The 20,689-nt window shown below is 42.3% G+C and overlaps 1 protein-coding gene and 1 pseudogene across 9 annotated transcripts in view; both read left to right on the top strand.

Moving 5' to 3' along the window:
* The window catches only part of Wnk (Wnk kinase), a 1,618,425-nt gene that overhangs the window by 150,628 nt on the left and 1,447,108 nt on the right, over positions 1–20,689 (top strand). The window lies entirely within an intron of this gene.
* On the top strand, positions 16,543–19,154 carry LOC137234319 (tricarboxylate transport protein, mitochondrial-like; annotated as a pseudogene).

Genomic DNA, 20,689 nt, shown 5'->3' with positions numbered 1-20,689 from the left:
CTCTTGAATTGCAGCAATGCGGATGTTGTGCCGTTTCATGAAATCGACTATCTCCGTGATCTTCCCAGTTAATCCATTACAGAATTCTGAAGTGCAAGGGGGAAAACGTCGCACAGTGGCGCCTTTTGAGTTTTTTCTATGCAAAAATCATAACTTTTGAACCAATGAAGATATTTAAAAAATTTAAAATGCAAATGAAAGCTAAGAATGTCTCAGATACAGGGTGCTTCAAAAAAATTCGTCAAAGTCGAAAATTTTTTAGAAAATTGCAAAAACAAAATGTTTTTAGTAAAAAATAAAAATAATAAAATGAGAATTCATGAGCTTAACACCGGCTTATAATAATTGAATTTCAATTATTATGTTTTCATGCATGAAAACAAATACCAGCAGGATGGCCTAGTGGTTAAAGGCTACTGCAGTTTCACCATGTGATTCACGGTTCGAATCCCGGTGAAACCTTTGATAACATTACAAAATTGCCTGATGATGATTACGTTGGCGTTTTTCGAAATGGTCCATCGCAATATGCCAGTAAATGTTTCTTTCTTTTCTGTTTCTCTTAGAAAACATAATAATTGAAATTCAATTATTATAAGCCGGTGTTAAGCTCATGAATTCTTAAAAATAAAATGAGATTTGTCTTATAATGACGTATTTAAGCATTAAATAAGATAAACTAATGATTTTGATAAGATAGCGTGGCACTGCCCACTTATGATAAAAAGTTGTATCTAAGTAGTTACGTAATCAATAACTACCAAAATCGATAGACGTATTGTTTCTTTTAAATGGCAATACTCTTATAAAACTCAAATGCCCGTTTTTGGTGCCACAATAACAAGGTGCTTCAAAATTCATCGTAAAATTTTACATGTTTTTTTTTTAATTTACAAGCCAAATATGTATTTTTTTAATAACTAAAAGTTATTGAAAGTGGTTCAATGAAATTTTATTTGAGCTAAAGATTAAACATCCAACGAATTTTGGAAAAGGGGAGTGGCACTGCCCATTTATGCTAAAAAGTTTGATCTTAGTAACCGCTTTACCAATTTGTACCAAACTCGATAGACGTATTGATTTCTATAAAAATTTAATACTCGTTTGAAGGCGAAATGCCTATGCTTTAAAATAAATTTTATAAACTTTAGAGAAATGCAATAATGAAATGTATATATTTATAAATTACTAAATTAATTAATTCTTTTATTTGAAATAAAAAATTAACTTGTACATAGATATCTTATTTTTCAATAAAGTAACAAAATTGATTAGTAGATCTCTTTTTCATTGTTGCGATAAGAAGTGAGAAACTTATTTTATCTTAACATAGTCATCGTCACTGGAACATATATCTAACAAAGCAACCATTTCTGAGCTATACGCATCTGTAAGATCTTTTTGTGTTCTTACATACCTCATAGATGATATGACTGGATCAGAAGAGATAGCTAACATGTTGAAAAGGTCTTCATTTTGTCTAACTCGTGATACTTTGCAAGTGTTCATACATTTATATCTTTTGTAGTCCTTGTTCTTAGATTCTTGATCTTCTTCAGGCAATTCTCCTAATCGTAAGCACTAGTACTCTATTAAATCTTTTCCATGTGCTAAAATTTTATGTACCGTTGGTGTAAGTTTCTTCTCAGGATACTTTTGATGCAGCAACTCTGTAGTTTTAGATGCATATTCTCCAAATTTGGGTCCATTAACTGGTTCATGGCAGTTTAAAATATTTAAAATTACTCCCAATCTTTCCACTTCATCGTTTTCAAAAAATCTTCTTGAGGAGTTACCATCATTTGTATTTCCGTATCCATACTTTGGACAGTCAACTCTAAGGCCAATCTCTTTATAGAATGCATCCTGAATCATTTTTTTCTCCTGTTTTGTTTCTCCTTACATGTTGTATTGTCGTCGAAAACTTATCCTTGTTGTGGTAGTGTATAAGCCAGCTTCAAAACAAATTCCATACATCTTATCCTAGCATGCAAAGGAGATATTCCATACTCATAATTTAGTTCGTCAGTTATTGAATCATCAAGATTTTCAAGGTCCTTTTGGCTCTTCTTAAAAATTGGACATTTTATTGTAGATGTCGTATTTGTTATTAAGTTCAAAACTTTTCCATCGACCATTGTTGGAAGAAAATCATGCTTTATTGTAGTGACATTCCCCTCTTCAATTTCAATTATTGTTGGTTCTAATTTGGCAATTTGATTTTTTATATCACTCACTGTAGCTTTTGTGAGTTCCGAAGACTCCTTCTCGTATTTAAATAATATCGGGCGGCACAATATAGTTGATGACGGACGTGGATTTTTCCAATATTCTGAAGCTTCATCTTTTAGTCGTAATGGAACAATAGAAGCCATGAACATATTCACCCTTATCGCGAAGTTCACGCGGAAAAGTCTTCGCCTTCACTTCTTTTGTTCGGGTGAACTTTTTCCGCCTATCGGCAATTTCGGGCGAACAAAAGTTCACTTCGAAACAGCTGATGCTCTATTGCGAATTGGCAGTGAACAAATAATTTACTTACAATTGTGTAAATTTTTTAACCAAGCATATATTTCCTTAAAATACAACAAAAATATAAATAAAAAATTAATAAAATAATGTTTAGTATTGCACATAGGTTGGTATTGATTGAGCGCGAGGCGAATATATATTTGAAAGCGATTCGGAGCCAATTAAGGGACAGTTCTAACCCTTATTGCAGGCGGGTTTGATGGGGCTCGACCCCTCCTCTGGCCTCCGCCAGGCTGCGTTGGACTTGTCGCGGAATGTGGGTATGCTTGCCTTTAAGCACGAACTAGCTCGTCGGATATGGGTGGGTTTCGTTTTCCACAGTCCACGCAGCAACCGCAATAAAAAAAAAAGTCATACCCTTCAGTGACACCGGAGTAATCACTCCACCCTCGTAGCATCTGACCAGCCACGGCCAATAGAATCATCAACCCCCCTTTCTAACTCTCAATACCCCTAACTGTCCTTGTCCGTCCCCTTCGTACCCCCCTTGTCCGAGTTTCGGTTCGCCTCCTTTGTATGAGGCCGGCCAATCCGCCCCTCCTCAACCTTTTGCCAACCTAGGCCCTTGTGGCTGGCCCCTAAAATTCCCTACACCCCCCATATTCATGAGTCACTCCCCACGCTCATGCCACCCTACCACTACCCCATGTTATCCCGTCCTCGTCCGTCATGACCCCGTCAAGAAATTCACTCATCACACCTTCACTTCAATTTAACAATTCATTATAATGTTTTATTTATTAATCAATATGGTATGACAACTTAACGTATGGTTGCTCATCGGTGCAACCCCTGTGCATGGACACGGTTGAGCCGAGCTCGGAATAATCACTCCAAAAAAAATGAATTCAAGAACCTACAGGCCTACCCTAGGACGTCCCAGCATCTGACCTGACTTTCGGACTAATGCAATTATTCATGTCCGATCTCGAACCTGTATGCGGCCCCCCGGTATCATATCACGTGTATTGCACCGACCTGCACTTCTTATTGGGATTTTACATCACCCTCATATTCACACAAGGTTTTGGGAATTCATATCTCACCTAAATCTATATAGATTAACAGCTCCTGGCTGATCACAAAAATATGCCTATTTAAATTCCTATTTCACTTAAATGTAGGTATACATATACAAAGTGAAAAAAAATATATGCAAGAAAGAGGTTAATCTATCTTAGGTGAAGGAGGATCTGGTCAAAACAACCTGACATGACCAAAGGTTACGGTTCGCGATTGAAGATCGCGATCTCGCATACGCGAGTTTACAGTCCTGGGTTACGCTGTCCGATTGTTCCAACCAAACCCTACCTCACTCTTACTGTACTAATTTTATTATATAACTACCACGCATGTATTCTTGTATTTAAATAAAGTATGCAAAAAAAAAATGTTAGTGTTTTACCACCAAATGTATTGACCTGATGCACTCTAAATCACAACTCCACTGGTGTGTGCGTTCCACCTCACCCCCTTCAAATCCCTCGTCTGCTCAATGAGCCGAATGCGCCGCGATTACCCACACATGGAAGTGAATGGTTGCATCAAATCAACACACTCGGATTCACCCTCCCAATTAAATCACAGGTGGTCCAGCCAGCTTGCTGCAGGACACCGCCTCCGAGACCAAGCTGAAAGAAGCAATCCTCCGCACGAATATGAATCCTCACTAATCCCAAAACCTCCCGATCAGGGTTCAGGAAATGCGCACTTGGTTTTCTTTATTCGAATCGCAGCCCTGCATGATATCTTATGCGATGTCTTCCAAGAAAAAAACACGGGTAATTCTCCCAATTAGCGCCACGGTATGCTCATGCATTAAGCGCACGACTTTATGCTTGTTTCCGGGTGTGCCAGCGCAACTTACTGGATCCAAATGGATGCCAAACTACGAGATACTTAGTTTTACCTTGTTTTTCCGATATTGTGGTAATTTGTGTGGGCTCCTGGCAGAACAACCAGCTGTTTTTGATGGTGTGCTGCAACCTGAAGGCTTCACCTTTATTGTGGGATGGTCACGGAGCTGCGCGAACGTTCCTGTTTCCGAAATCGATTCCATTAAGGGGCATATTAATTAAATCTATTTTTTGAATATAAGCTCACAGTTTCCGTTTGGGTTAGTCACTCAAAGAAGTTCCCTTTCGCAGCCGGGAAATTCACTGGCTATCACCACGGTACTCCACTCCCTGGTACTGGATAGGATGTCCAAGATTTTTTTGGGGATACAATTTTCGTAACTGGCGTGGTCGCCGTTTTCACCAGAAAGAACTTTTCCGGATATCTGTCACCTTAGCTGCGGCTTAACACTATAGCTTAGTGGCAAATTTTACCTTTTGTTCGCCAGCACTTTGGTGTGTTCGATTACCAATTTAGATCCAACTACGGTTTGCGATGCAACTGAGTCGGATTCAACTTTTCCATCGCATTACCGGTCGATCGCAACCAGTCGGTCGTAACAGAGCGAGTCGGCCGATGTAACACATTGCATGGTAGGCTCGAAACACGACCATCGGCCATATGATATTACACCCGCATATCCTTGGCATGAAAAATGCCTTTGACCCTGCCGCACATATCCCCAAGCTCATATAAGCAATTTCCCACTGGTCTCAGAACCACCGCCTTCACATATTTATTCGCGAGCTTCGCATTGAAATTGCGCGTCGCGTCACTCTGCCTAAAGCTTCGCCTATAGACTACCTGCCCGGGTCTGTATGTGATGGGCCTAGCCCGTGTGTTGTACACTCTTTTGCCTTTCTCGTATGCGAGCTTCAAGCTATTTCTAATTTTATCCCTCAGAAGCTTCAGGCGTATGTCCCGCGGCACAACCTCTACTTCGGAATCGTTAGCACACTCCAGTCTGCGTAGTATCTCGTACGTGTCCCCGTGCTGCACCATGGATTGACCAAAGACTGCCTGTAGGGCTCCGTCCGGATCGCCTCGTGAACCGCGCTCCGAAGAGCAAAAGCTGCCTTTGAGAGATGAGTGTCCCAAGACTTTTGATCGGTTTCATCAATGTAGGACCTAATGATGGCTAGTAAGGATCGGTTTATTCTTTCGGACGCGTTAGCCTGGGGTGAATAGGCGGCCGTACGGACATGTTTGACCCCATAACCCTTAAGGAAATCACTGAACGCCTCCGAGACGAACTGCCGGCCGTTATCCGAATGGATTGTCTCCGGCACACCGAAGATGTGAAAGATCTCCCTCGAAGTCGCACTCCTCATAGGCTTGACGAATACGAATTTTGAATAGTGGTCGAGGACAACGAAGATATACGAATTGCCGTCACGAGACCTCGGATATGGACCGCAGAAGTCTATGTACAGCCGCTGGAGGACTCTTTCCGTCTCGACACGATCCCCCATCAACGGTCTCTGTATCGCGTTCGTTGCTTTGCAGCACTTGCACACGTCACATTTGCGAACAAATTCCTTAACAGCAGAGACCATTCCGGGCCAGAAATACCGAGCACGAAGCCGGTTGACTGTCTTCGCTACGCCGCCATGTCCCGCCGCTGCGCCGCCATGCATCATCTTCAGCAGCTCCCCTCTCAGTCCCTCGGGCACCCAAACTTTCCACATGGAATCCTCGATTTCATCGTCTCGTTGGAAACGTACACGCTTGTAGATCACGCCGTCCTGTACCCTTACATCGGGCAACTGGTCGGAAGTATCCTCCACCGCACGCTTCAGCTGGTTGTAACTGTCAGACTGGAATTCTGGACTACTTAGTGATAAATCGGTCCGGAAAGTGTCATCACTCAATTCGTCCATGTGCACTCGGCTCAACGCGTCTGGGACTACATTCTCTGCGCCCTTTCGATGTACAATTTCGAAGTCGAATCCTTGGAGCTTGATGCTCCAGCGCGCCAAACGTCCCGAGAGATCGCGTTGATTCATGAGCCACTTGAGACTCATGTGATCCGTAATAATGGTGAACCGAACTCCGTCTATATACGGCCGAAACTTCTGCACACTTACCACCGCTGCTAAGCATTCCAGCTCCGTGATCGTATAGTTTCGTTGAGCGGAATTCAGTTTCTGTGAAATGTATGAGATGGGTCTCTCATTGCCCTCGCCGTCCAGCTGGAAGAGCACCCCTCCGATTCCCGTAGTGGACGCGTCACACTGGACATAGAAAGGCTTTGCGAAGTCCGGATTGACCAACACTCTTGGCGATACCAGCACGTTCTTCAATTCTTGGAAAGCAGTAACAGCCTCATCCGTCATACAAAACTCCTTCTTCTTCCTCAGACAATCCGTCAACGGTGACGTGATGGTAGCAAAGTTCGGCACAAATCTCCTGTACCACCCTGTAAGTCCCAAGAATCTCCTAAGTTGTTTGATAGTTTTCGGTACGGGAAACTCCACCATCGCTTCGAGCTTCGCCGGATCCGTCCGCAGCTCTCCCTGACCTATAATAAACCCTAGGTATGGGATCTCTTTCTGGCAGAACTTTGATTTCTGCACATTGATTGTCAGTCCGGCTTTCGCGAGGCACTCTGCTATCTCAGACAAGTGTTGAAGATGAGTATCGAAGTCCGGTGAGCAAACTAAAAGGTCATCTATATAGATGAAAACATTGTCCCGGAGTCTGGACGGAACAACACGGTCCATCAGGCGACACAGCCTTTGGCTGGCATTACATAGGCCGAACGGCATGACCTTGAAGTGGTAAAGCGGGCGGCCCGGAACCGTAAAGGCGGTTTTCTCCCGCGATCTCTTTTCCAGTGGGATTTGCCAGAAGGCGTCCTTGAGGTTTAGTCCCGTTATGAAGAATGTGTCCTTGAGTCTGCTGAGTATTCCCTCCACATGCTGAGTGGGATACGCATCCTTCTTCGTCCGCTCGTTCAGCTTCCTCATGTCGACGCACAGTCGATTCTTACCCGGCTTTTGGACCAGCACAATCGGTGAGCTCCATGCGCTGTCAATCTCTTCGATGACGCCAAGCTTCAACATCCGGTCTATCTCCTCATACGCACACTTCTGCTTTACTGGCGATAAGGGATAATAGCGCTGTTTTACGGGCACCGTCTCATCATAAATATCGATGACGTGCTCCATTAAGTGCGTTTTCCCTAGCCCCAATTTAGCAGAAGATGGGAATAGACTTTTGACGTGTTCCAGCTTAACCTTCTGTTCCTGTGATAGCTCAATCACATTGCTGTCCTCACCAGTTATTTCCGAAATTGCAGTCGGCATCAGACCAAACTTATCCCAGAAATCTATACCTAGGTAGAGTCTCTGCTTCAAACTCGGAACTATGTACAAGGTCAAATCCACTGTCGTCTGTCTCCACTGAACCTTTGCCTTTAGCTTTCCGATGATTCCCTGCACCTTTCCATCCGCTGTTCTTAGTTCCTCGTCCATGGATTGAACGTCGCCCGTACACAGCATTTTAACCGCGTCTCCACCTACGCAACTGACCGACGCTCCGCTGTCCAACAGACCCTTGATCTTGACTCCATTTACGATGACTTCAGTATATGGCCGCTTATCCAATTCGCTTCGGATAATGGTCGCTTCTAGGGCTCGCCTAACATGTTTCCTCTCTTTGATTTTATCTCGCAACTTCTCAATCTTTTTCTTATTCCTTTCTCTATGCTTCCCTTTTTCCTTTTCCTCAACCTTATCCCCGAATATTCTCCTCCTAACTTCCAGGTAGTGCTGTCTTCTTTCATTCCAGGTTCTATATAACGATGTTCTCTTTGGCTTCGGTTGCACTGTGTTCTTAAGTATTGTCACTGTTCTTGTTTGTGGTCCGGGTGTGGCTGGTTCTGACGGTTCTTCCCGGAGTTGCCGCCAGCCATGTGGTTTTCCTGTTTGCATTTGTCGCACAGCACAAATCTCGTTCGCATCTCGTTGCATTTGAAGCAAACCAGGTCATGGAATTTGGAACTGCACGCCACATCTTCTCTCGTACCCACCTTCTTGACCGTTTGACAGATCCTCGCCTCTGCGGGTCCTCTATTCGATTCGGTTCGGTGAAACGCCTTGCGATCTCGACCGTCCAGCGCCTCCAATGATACCTCCTCCGCGGCGTCGCATGGGTCCTTGTGCGGCTCTGCCTCTACCTCGTCGACCAGCTTCCTCCTCGGAAACTTTTGCTCTTGTTCCTTGAGGTGCTTCTCGGCCCGCCTGCACTCCTCCTTCAGCTGCTGCAGCGTTTCTATGTGACATCCAAAAATCAAGTTCTTAATTTTGTATTTCAAATTTCGTCTCATCAGGTTAACTAAACTAAGCTCGGGCATCCGATCCTTCATCGTAAATGCCATACCCTTGATGCTTGCGTAAAATTCGTCAAATGTTTCAGAAAATTCCTGTTTCCTTTCGTTCATTGCCTGTCTAATCTCTTCGTCGCAATCGGCTTTCCTGAACTGGTTCAGCAACGCGCTACGGAGTTCGGCAAACCCTACATTTTTCCCTTCCGAATGTTCCTCCATAAACAGCCAAAACCAATCCTGTGCCGATCCCTCCAAAAGCAAATGAAAGTTGGCATATAAATCCTCCGAAGAAATGTTGTGACGCTTTTGTAACGTTTCCACCCGAAACAAAAACCTTTCAACGGGTATTGACTTCGAGTTTCCCGCATATCTCAAGCCCCAATCTTTAATTATTTTAAACTTCAACTTATCGGTCCGTGCGACCCCGGTGTTACCATCTGGTGAATCGGTGAACAGCCGCCGGCAGGCCTGCGATCGCTGATTTCCTGACGCACCCTTTGACTCGCACTCTTCGCACGAACGGTCTACCAACGCCTGTTCCCCAGACCCCGATTTCTCGTCTAATTTATCATTACTGTGGTGTCTCTCCACGGCTGAGACCCTATCCCCCAAGCTACGCACGTCCTTCCGAACTTTCAACATCGCTTCATTGATAGCATCCGCCGTGGTTTTATTTACGTCCATCTGGTATTGGAAGAACATCGACTCGAACTTCTGCAACAGCTCGCCGCTGACTTTGTCCAACAGCGACACTTCAGGCGAAGGAATGTCACCCACGGGTATGATCCGCTGGCCTCCACGCGATGTCTCGACCGCTTGATTTCTGTCATCGCCTATGGCGCCTTCTTCCCTGCCGGTATCCTCTTGCTCGACTATGGAACTTTCGTCCTCGTCGGCGAATGTTTTCGAAGTCCTATCTTTATCCCCCACTTGCTTCTTATTACTGCCATGCAGCCCTGCTTTCCGCGAACCCCTTCTCGTCATAATACAACCGAGCTATTATCTCCTCACAAAAAAGTTTTGTTCGCGAAGCCCAAGCCGTGCGTTTACAAAAATGTTAAAGTTTATATACGTGTTTCGATATGTAAGTTTCAAGATTCAACTTAAGCGTAGATATGTAGATATATATATGTGTACTCAGTTATCTCTTCTGAAAGTTAAATTCTGCGCGTTAGAACAGCGCATCAACCCTGATTCAGCTCAATGTCCGTTTAGCAATTACCGTGTAATATAGTATTCCTTTTCTATTCCGTGTGAATTTTAAATAACGAATGAATTGTTTCAAAAGTGTGTGTGATGAATTTCTTCCCAATCGGAAGCCCAGTCAAACTGCCCCAACCCCTCAAAAATCGTCCTAACCAAAACCCCTGAGTGGACGCTCCACAGCCATGCGGACTTGATCTTCATCCGCATGGGATGGCCACGAACACCCACTTAGCCCAGACCGAATTCAGGACTACCTCAAGCGTCACGCACATGCGTCGAAGCACGACACTGTAGCCGCCCCGGCCCGACTGGTTGCGATCGACCGGTAATGCGATGGAAAAGTTGAATCCGACTCAGTTGCATCACAAACCGTAGTTGGATCTAAATTGGTAATCGAACACACCAAAGTGCTGGCGAACAAAAGGTAAAATTTGCCACTAAGCTATAGTGTTAAGCCGCAGCTAAGGTGACAGATATCCGGAAAAGTTCTTTCTGGTGAAAACGGCGACCACGCCAGTTACGAAAATTTTATCCCCAAAAAAATCTTGGACATCCTATCCAGTACCAGGGAGTGGAGTACCGTGGTGATAGCCAGTGAATTTCCCGGCTGCGAAAGGGAACTTCTTTGAGTGACTAACCCAAACGGAAACGGTGAGTTTATATTCAAAAAATAGATTTAATTAATATGCCCCTTAATGGAATCGATTTCGCAAACAGGAACGTTCGCGCAGCTCCGTGACCATCCCACAATAAAGGTGAAGCCTTCAGGTTGCAGCACACCATCAAAAACAGCTGGTTGTTCTGCCAGGAGCCCACACAAATTACCACAATATCGGAAAAACAAGGTAAAACTAAGTATTTCGTAGTTTGGCATCCATTTGGATCCAGTAAGTTGCGCTGGCACACCCGGAAACAAGCATAAAGTCGTGCGCTTAATGCATGAGCATACCGTGGCGCTAATTGGGAGAATTACCCGTGTTTTTTTCTTGGAAGACATCGCATAAGATATCATGCAGGGCTGCGATTCGAATAAAGAAAACCAAGTGCGCATTTCCTAAACCCTGATCGGGAGGTTTTGGGATTAGTGAGGATTCATATTCGTGCGGAGGATTGCTTCTTTCAGCTTCGTCTCGGAGGCGGTGTCCTGCAGCAAGCTGGCTGGACCACCTGTGATTTAATTGGGAGGGTGAATCCGAGTGTGTTGATTTGATGCAACCATTCACTTCCATGTGTGGGTAATCGCGGCGCATTCGGCTCATTGAGCAGACGAGGGATTTGAAGGGGGTGAGGTGGAACGCACACACCAGTGGAGTTGTGATTTAGAGTGCATCAGGTCAATACATTTGGTGGTAAAACACTAAAATTTTTTTTTGCATACTTTATTTAAATACAAGAATACATGCGTGGTAGTTATATAATAAAATTAGTACAGTAAGAGTGAGGTAGGGTTTGGTTGGAACAATCGGACAGCGTAACCCAGGACTGTAAACTCGCGTATGCGAGATCGCGATCTTCAATCGCGAACCGTAACCTTTGGTCATGTCAGGTTGTTTTGACCAGATCCTCCTTCACCTAAGATAGATTAACCTCTTTCTTGCATATATTTTTTTTTCACTTTGTATATGTATACCTACATTTAAGTGAAATAGGCATTTAAATAGGCATATTTTTGTGATCAGCCAGGAGCTGTTAATCTATATAGATTTAGGTGAGATATGAATTCCCAAAACCTTGTGTGAATATGAGGGTGATGTAAAATCCCAATAAGAAGTGCAGGTCGGTGCAATACACGTGATATGATACCGGGGGGCCGCATACAGGTTCGAGATCGGACATGAATAATTGCATTAGTCCGAAAGTCAGGTCAGATGCTGGGACGTCCTAGGGTAGGCCTGTAGGTTCTTGAATTCATTTTTTTTTTGGAGTGATTATTCCGAGCTCGGCTCAACCGTGTCCGTGCACAGGGGTTGCACCGATGAGCAACCATACGTTAAGTTGTCATACCATATTGATTAATAAATAAAACATTATAATGAATTGTTAAATTGAAGTGAAGGTGTGATGAGTGAATTTCTTGACGGGGTCATGACGGACGAGGACGGGATAACATGGGGGAGTGGTAGGGTGACATGAGCGTGGGGAGTGACTCATGAATATGGGGGGTGTAGGGAATTTTAGGGGCCAGCCACAAGGGCCTAGGTTGGCAAAAGGTTGAGGAGGGGCGGATTGGCCGGCCTCATACAAAGGAGGCGAACCGAAACTCGGACAAGGGGGGTACGAAGGGGACGGACAAGGACAGTTTGGGGTATTGAGAGTTAGAAAGGGGGGGTTGATGATTCTATTGGCCGTGGCTGGTCAGATGCTACGAGGGTGGAGTGATTACTCCGGTGTCACTGAAGGGTATGCATTTTTTTTTATTGCGGTTGCTGCGTGGACTGTGGAAAACGAAACCCACCCATATCCGACGAGCTAGTTCGTGCTTAAAGGCAAGCATACCCACATTCCGCGACAAGTCCAACGCAGCCTGGCGGAGGCCAGAGGAGGGGTCGAGCCCCATCAAACCCGCCTGCAATAATAAAATTCATACCCTTCAGTGACACCGGAGTAATCACTCCACCCTCGTAGCATCTGACCAGCCACGGCCAATAGAATCATCAACCCCCCCTTTCTAACTCTCAATACCCCTAACTGTCCTTGTCCGTCCCCTTCGTACCCCCCTTGTCCGAGTTTCGGTTCGCCTCCTTTGTATGAGGCCGGCCAATCCGCCCCTCCTCAACCTTTTGCCAACCTAGGCCCTTGTGGCTGGCCCCTAAAATTCCCTACACCCCCCATATTCATGAGTCACTCCCCACGCTCATGCCACCCTACCACTCCCCCATGTTATCCCGTCCTCGTCCGTCATGACCCCGTCAAGAAATTCACTCATCACACCTTCACTTCAATTTAACAATTCATTATAATGTTTTATTTATTAATCAATATGGTATGACAACTTAACGTATGGTTGCTCATCGGTGCAACCCCTGTGCATGGACACGGTTGAGCCGAGCTCGGAATAATCACTCCAAAAAAAAAAATGAATTCAAGAACCTACAGGCCTACCCTAGGACGTCCCAGCATCTGACCTGACTTTCGGACTAATGCAATTATTCATGTCCGATCTCGAACCTTTATGCGGCCCCCCGGTATCATATCACGTGTATTGCACCGACCTGCACTTCTTATTGGGATTTTACATCACCCTCATATTCACACAAGGTTTTGGGAATTCATATCTCACCTAAATCTATATAGATTAACAGCTCCTGGCTGATCACAAAAATATGCCTATTTAAATTCCTATTTCACTTAAATGTAGGTATACATATACAAAGTGAAAAAAAATATATGCAAGAAAGAGGTTAATCTATCTTAGGTGAAGGAGGATCTGGTCAAAACAACCTGACATGACCAAAGGTTACGGTTCGCGATTGAAGATCGCGATCTCGCATACGCGAGTTTACAGTCCTGGGTTACGCTGTCCGATTGTTCCAACCAAACCCTACCTCACTCTTACTGTACTAATTTTATTATATAACTACCACGCATGTATTCTTGTATTTAAATAAAGTATGCAAAAAAAAAAATGTTAGTGTTTTACCACCAAATGTATTGACCTGATGCACTCTAAATCACAACTCCACTGGTGTGTGCGTTCCACCTCACCCCCTTGAAATCCCTCGTCTGCTCAATGAGCCGAATGCGCCGCGATTACCCACACATGGAAGTGAATGGTTGCATCAAATCAGCACACTCGGATTCACCCTCCCAATTAAATCACAGGTGGTCCAGCCAGCTTGCTGCAGGACACCGCCTCCGAGACGAAGCTGAAAGAAGCAATCCTCCGCACGAATATGAATCCTCACTAATCCCAAAACCTCCCGATCAGGGTTCATTAAATGCGCACTTGGTTTTCTTTATTCGAATCGCAGCCCTGCATGATATCTTATGCGATGTCTTCCAAGAAAAAAACACGGGTAATTCTCCCAATTAGCGCCACGGTATGCTCATGCATTAAGCGCACGACTTTATGCTTGTTTCCGGGTGTGCCAGCGCAACTTACTGGATCCAAATGGATGCCAAACTACGAAATACTTAGTTTTACCTTGTTTTTCCGATATTGTGGTAATTTGTGTGGGCTCCTGGCAGAACAAACAGCTGTTTTTGATGGTGTGCTGCAACCTGAAGGCTTCACCTTTATTGTGGGATGGTCACGGAGCTGCGCGAACGTTCCTGTTTCCGAAATCGATTCCATTAAGGGGCATATTAATTAAATCTACTTTTTGAATATAAACTCACCGTTTCCGTTTGGGTTAGTCACTCAAAGAAGTTCCCTTTCGCAGCCGGGAAATTCACTGGCTATCACCACGGTACTCCACTCCCTGGTACTGGATAGGATGTCCAAGATTTTTTTGGGGATAAAATTTTCGTAACTGGCGTGGTCGCCGTTTTCACCAGAAAGAACTTTTCCGGATATCTGTCACCTTAGCTGCGGCTTAACACTATAGCTTAGTGGCAAATTTTACCTTTTGTTCGCCAGCACTTTGGTGTGTTCGATTACCAATTTAGATCCAACTACGGTTTGCGATGCAACTGAGTCGGATTCAACTTTTCCATCGCATTACCGGTCGATTGCAACCAGTCGGTCGTAACACCCTTTGGAGCTAAATGATTCACTGTAAGCTAAAAATTACTATTTTCAGCACTTTTGAATAACAAGTTAATTTTTTTCAATTAGCTTTTGCCAATATTACAGGCTAAACAAGCTGGCATTCTAATATTTGCTAGTTATTCTTACCAACTCGTTGCCCCCATTGAAGCAAAAATTTGGAGTTCCACCAATTGTAAAGTTGAGTAAATGTCTTCGTTTTTTTCGCATAGGGAAAAAGCGTTGGAAAGGACCATGAAGTGGGTTGTGGTTGTTGCTGTAGCGATAAGGTTGCACCCCGAAGGCTTTGGGGAGTGTTATCGATGTAATGGTCCTTTGCCGGATACAGATCCGGTACCACAGCACCATTAAGATGCTAGTTCGACCATTTTGGGAACGATTTATGTGGCCACATTAACCCTCAGGCCATTCCCTCCCTCCCCACCCCCAAGTTCCATGAGGAGCTTGGGGTCGCCAGAGCCTCGTCTGTTAGTGAAACAGGATTCGCCGTGGATAGGTGAGGTTGACAATTGGGTTTGGAGAAGCTATATATCGCGCTGGCAACCTGAAGGGTTGCGCTACACAGCCCCTTGAATCTGGTATTTTAGTCGCCTCTTACGACAGGCATACCTACCGCGGGAATATTCTGACCCCCTAACCCGCTGGGGTACCATGAAGTGGGTCTTATGTAACCTTGTTTCAGTGAGGTGATCAACATTTTGGAACCGTTGCTTTGTCCACAATGGATAACTTGGCCGACTGATACGTTGTGAAAAAATAGAATTTACATACTTAGCAATACAGGAATTTCACTTTTTTCCGCTCAGCTTACGATTATGCATTATTTATTGATTTATTTCTAATAATAGAAGTACATATAATTATAATAGTATCAAATTTCAAAACAAAAACATTTTGTTTTCTTCTCATTCGCCTGTAAACAATCACCCTTATCGCGAGTTTTAGAAAAAAATCAATAAATAATGCTTCCGAATCGCTTTCACATTTATATTCTCCTCGCGCTCAATCAATACCAACCTAAGTGCAATACTAAACATTATTTTATAAATTTTGAATAGAGATAATTTTAAGGAAATATATGCTTGGTTACAAAATGTACACAATTGCAAGTAAATTTTTTGTTCACTTCTAATTCACAATAGAGCATCAGCTGTTTCGAAGTGAACTTTTGTTCACCCGAAATTGCCGATAGGCGGAAAAAGTTCACCCGAACAAAAGAAGTGAAGGCGAACACTTTTCCGCGTGAACTTCGCGATAAGGGTGTATAAGTGAAAAAATTTTGGTTTCCCCGCTGTTCATTTCGCCCGAACAAAGAGTTGCCGATAAGGTGAAATCTTTTTCGAACATGAAAAATTGTTTCGCCACCCTCTGCGATAGGGTGAACAAAAACTGTTAAATTTTTTATTTCTATTTTTGTTATATTTTAAGGAAATATATGCTTGGTTACAAAATTTACGCAATTGTAAGTAAATTATTTGTTCACTGCCAATTCGCAATAGAGCATCAGCTGTTTCGAAGTGAACTTTTGTTCGCCCGAAATTGTCGATAGGCGGAAAAAGTTCACCCGAACAAAAGAAGTAAAGGCGAACACTTTTCCGCGAGCACTTTGCGATAAGGGTGAATGTAAGGAATACTCCTTTGGGAGCATAGGACTGCTCCAAATCTAATCTGTATTCATACAAAAAATGTGCTCCAATTAACATTGCGATGTCCTAGGAGAGGAGTAGGTGATCCCACTCTCGCTTTGTTTGTGAGTATTCCATAGAGTACATACGTAAGAGTACTTTCCAAAGTACTTCCACTGTAGTACTCCATGGAGCACCCACAGAGGATCATATGCGAAAGTACTAAAGAGGAATTGTGTCGGAAAGAATTATCGGAGTGAATTTAATTTAAAATGAAAGTAAATGAAGAGAGGCAATACAACTTTTATATTTTATACTTCGAATATTCTTTTGTTCTTTAGCATTTGCGTGAATAAAGAAACTAATATTTCTCTATACTATAGTATGTATATATAAAACCAGTGCGCAGTTGCATTTTATCAGAGTTGCCATAGTAAAATTTTATTATCAGTTATTTGCTGATGGTGGTCCGCAAACGTATTGCAAAGGAGTATTGTTAGAGTACTCCAACATGAAGAAAATGGAACACGTAATCCAACAATTTTTGCAGGGTATTTTCGGGTGAAAATAAAACTCGCGATAAGGGTGATTATTTTTCGTTCCTGGTTGGAAGTTTCATCTGCAGCATTGAGGTGTGGCATGATGATTTATTCTAAATTTTTTACAAATTGATACTTATTTTACTACTACGGCGTGTGCCGAAAGCTCTGGAACGTTATAAAATTTTCCTTGTGTACAATCGTATTTGCGTGATTGCCGACTGTTCTGCCAACTTTTAAAATTTTCAATACAAATTTAAACTTCTTTGCACAAATTCTAGAGATCACCAACTAACTTTTCGATAACTAAAGAAAACCTAGTACAGATAAAATTCAACTAACGTACCAAATAGATTGAAAAGGAATCGATAATACCTACAATATCTTATCCGTCAACTGCCTGACAGGATGTTCAATATGGCTACTCTTTAGCGTTTTGACAGGGTGTTCAATATGGCGGCGGAAAGGGCCGGCTGTCATCAGCGGGTGATAGAAAGAGATACAGAATGAGAAAGTGATAGTCAATTACAAATCCAATCTATTTGTAATTTTGACGTCACACTTGTTTTATCCACAATGATCAATACCGCGATCCATATTGGTGGATGTCAAAATTTGTAGATATTTTGCGGTCCGGACCATGATCATGTTTAACTTTCAATAAATATCGTGATCCATAAATAAATCGACGTCCGTTATATTTTACTCAGACTGTGCAGGCTGTAAACAGCTAATTGCCTGCCCATCAGCTGGGATTTGTTTATATAGTTAATTGAAAAAAAAAGAAACGTTCAAAAAAAAACTCTTTGACACATATGTGTGGAATTTGTAATAAAGATGCCAAATAGCTAGCTAAAAAGTTTTGCAAAATGGGTAATAATAGTTGGAAAAGTATTTTGGCTGGAGGAATGGCCGGCGGAACCGAAGTTCTTATAACATTTCCAACCGAATATATAAAGACTCAACTGCAATTGGACGAAAAAGGTAATGCACTGCAAACTTAGAACAAACTTAGCAACATTAATGTATGTATGTAGGAGTCAAAAAGAAGTACCAAGGCGTAGTTGACTGCTTATCGAAGACCACAAGACAATATGGATTCCTTGGCCTCTATCGCGGTAAAGTGTAATGCTTTATGGTAGCATACCCAAAATGGCAGTTACGTAAGGATACTGCTTATAATAGTAACCATCATAATCTCCAAATAAATAAAATTTTTTCTTTATTTCTTAGCGTTGGATCGTTCGAGTTTTTTAAGTCTCTGCTTGTTGAGCAGAAAAAACTTTCTACATTTAACGGATTTGTGTGCGGTTTGAGCGCAGGAGCTGTTGGGTCTTGTCTTGTGACTACACCAATGGAAAGCTTAAAAGTGAAACTTATTAATGATCGTCGAAGTGAAACACCGCAATTTCGTGGCTTGTTTCACGCGACTCGTCTAATACTCAAAAATCAAGGTGTGGTTAATAACCACCTCGTTTTTATATTTTAACCGCTTTTGAAACGGTTGTTGTTGTTGTTGTCCATGGTTTGAACATTGGCGTAAAAGTGTGGGTGTAAGCCCCATGTACATGCCACGAAAACCTACAGCAGATAAGGATGAATAAGCATTTTATTTAGTGAACATTACAAGCATTGGTCACCGTTTCAAAAGTTGTTTAAAGGAGAATTAAACAACTTTTGAAACGGTGACCAATGCTTGTAATGTTCACTAAATAAAATGCTTATTCATCCTTATCTGCTGTAGGTTTTCGTGGCATGTACATGGGTCTTACACCCACACTTTTACGCCAATGTTCAAACCATGGAATACGTTTTAGTATAATGGAGGCGTTTAAAAATTATTTTAAAGGTGATGATCCTACTAAAAAACCAGCAAAATGGATGACAGTAATGATTGGGCTAATAGTAGGTGGTAGTGAAGTATTTGCTAATACACCAATTGATACATTAAAGACGCCGCATGCAAGGCCTTGCAGCTGCTAAATATAAAAATAGTTGGGATTGCTTGGTAAAAACTTATCGTGAGGAGGGATTTTTAGCTTTTTATAAAGGCATGACGCCACGACTTATCCGTTTACCCATACAAGCAGGTGCTCTTTTCACGCTCTATGATATTTATGTGGAATCATTTGATAAACTAGAAGACTGGTATAAAAAATCAAAGACTGACCGTTAGATACGTCACTGTTTTTCTTTTTGGAAAGTACCTTCATTAAACTTTAAGCTCATCTACAGAACGGCAAAATGTCAAGTTAACCCTGAGTTAAAGCGGTCCTATGTATGTTTTGGATTGAATAAAATGTCAACGAAGGAGAAAACTGCAGCTTCGTTACAGTTTGTTTGATCTACTTATCTATAACTGCTCAAGGCGAATTCAGTACCAGGTGTTGTTATCCCAACAGCTGATTGCTTCTTCTTGATTATTTTTTATACAACGCCTTGTGATACAATCACCCTTATCGCGAAGTTCATGCGGAAAAGTGTTCGCCTTCACTTCTTTTGTTCGGGTGAACTTTTTCCGCCTATCGGCAATTTCGGGCGAACAAAATGTCACTTCGCAACAGCTGACGCTCTATTGCGAATTGGCAGTGAACAAATAATTTACTTACAATTGTGTAAATTTTGTAACCAAGCATATATTTCCTTAAAATACAACAAAAATAGAAATAAGAAATTTATAAAATAATGTCCGCTTTGTCCTGATGATCCATCACAGCCCCACTTAGTTATCAATGCTAGCACGTTTGGCAGTGATTTCAACTTCTCTTCAGTAAAACATTGAAGAAGTCGTGTAGACGTATGATCCATTAGGTTTCGTAGCTCAATTTCATCTGATACTTCGGTTATTTTGGGACTTAGAGGAACTCCTTCTTTCTTGGCTTAGTAATTTTTTTGTATCCAGGTAAAATATCGGCGTTACGTTGCAGTAATGACTTACACAATATAATATTTTTTTTCTTCGTTAAACCGAGATCTATAAACAGCGCCAAAGCTTCTTCGGGAGTGTATTTCCTAGGTAGCGCATTTGGTGGTGTGGGAATGCTGTTTTTGATCCTCATCAGTCGCACTGGACTTGCTACCGCAACTGCTTCTGTTATATGAGACTTCACGTTTTCCTCGTCTTTTTTATATTTAATAGCCAGTGCTTCTGAAAGATGAGTCGTGGCCATAGCTTTTGTGTTATCAGACAGCTTCCTTTTCCTTGTGCAGGTAGAACACTCTTCTATGGGTTTTGTTGGTCTCCCTATAGTTGGATTGGGTGACGTGCTAGGTGTTTCTTCGTCCAAAAAAGTTTTGTCAGCTAGCCACTTTTCATGCTTACTTAGAAATTTTGAATTGTTACGATAGACGTCATTCCATTTTCTTTCTATCATAATGTATTGTAAACCAATTTTTTCTTCCAGGCCTTCCTTTTCTTTAATGCTTGTTTCAATCGCTAATTTTCTCATAATAGCCTCAACGAAGTCCCGTCTTGACTTTGTAGATTTAAACACCGCAAATAGTTTCGAGTTTTCTAGATACATATTAGAATTGGCTTCGAGTGTATCTGACTAAATATTAAACTGTGAACTATATTTAAAAATACTATCCACTTTATTTAAGTAAACAGAATACTTAGTTCCTTAATCTCCAAAAGACGAATGATAATGGGCATTGTATGACGGATAGCTTTATATACCTACTCAAATTATTAAAATGAATTTCAAGTATACAATTCGTAACTAAAAAAATGTATGTTGTTAACAAGTTCCAATAACAAAAACGACCTTACGGCCGTATTGAATTATATATACCTGCTCAGACGCGTATTTATGCCCAAGGTTGTTTAAATTTATTTGATGTAAAAAGTGAA

Source organism: Eurosta solidaginis, chromosome X, assembly GCF_040869045.1.
Source record: "Eurosta solidaginis isolate ZX-2024a chromosome X, ASM4086904v1, whole genome shotgun sequence".
Classification (NCBI taxonomy): domain Eukaryota; kingdom Metazoa; phylum Arthropoda; class Insecta; order Diptera; family Tephritidae; genus Eurosta; species Eurosta solidaginis.
Note: the sequence above shows the minus strand (reverse complement) of the source record. Positions and strands in the feature narration are given on the sequence as shown.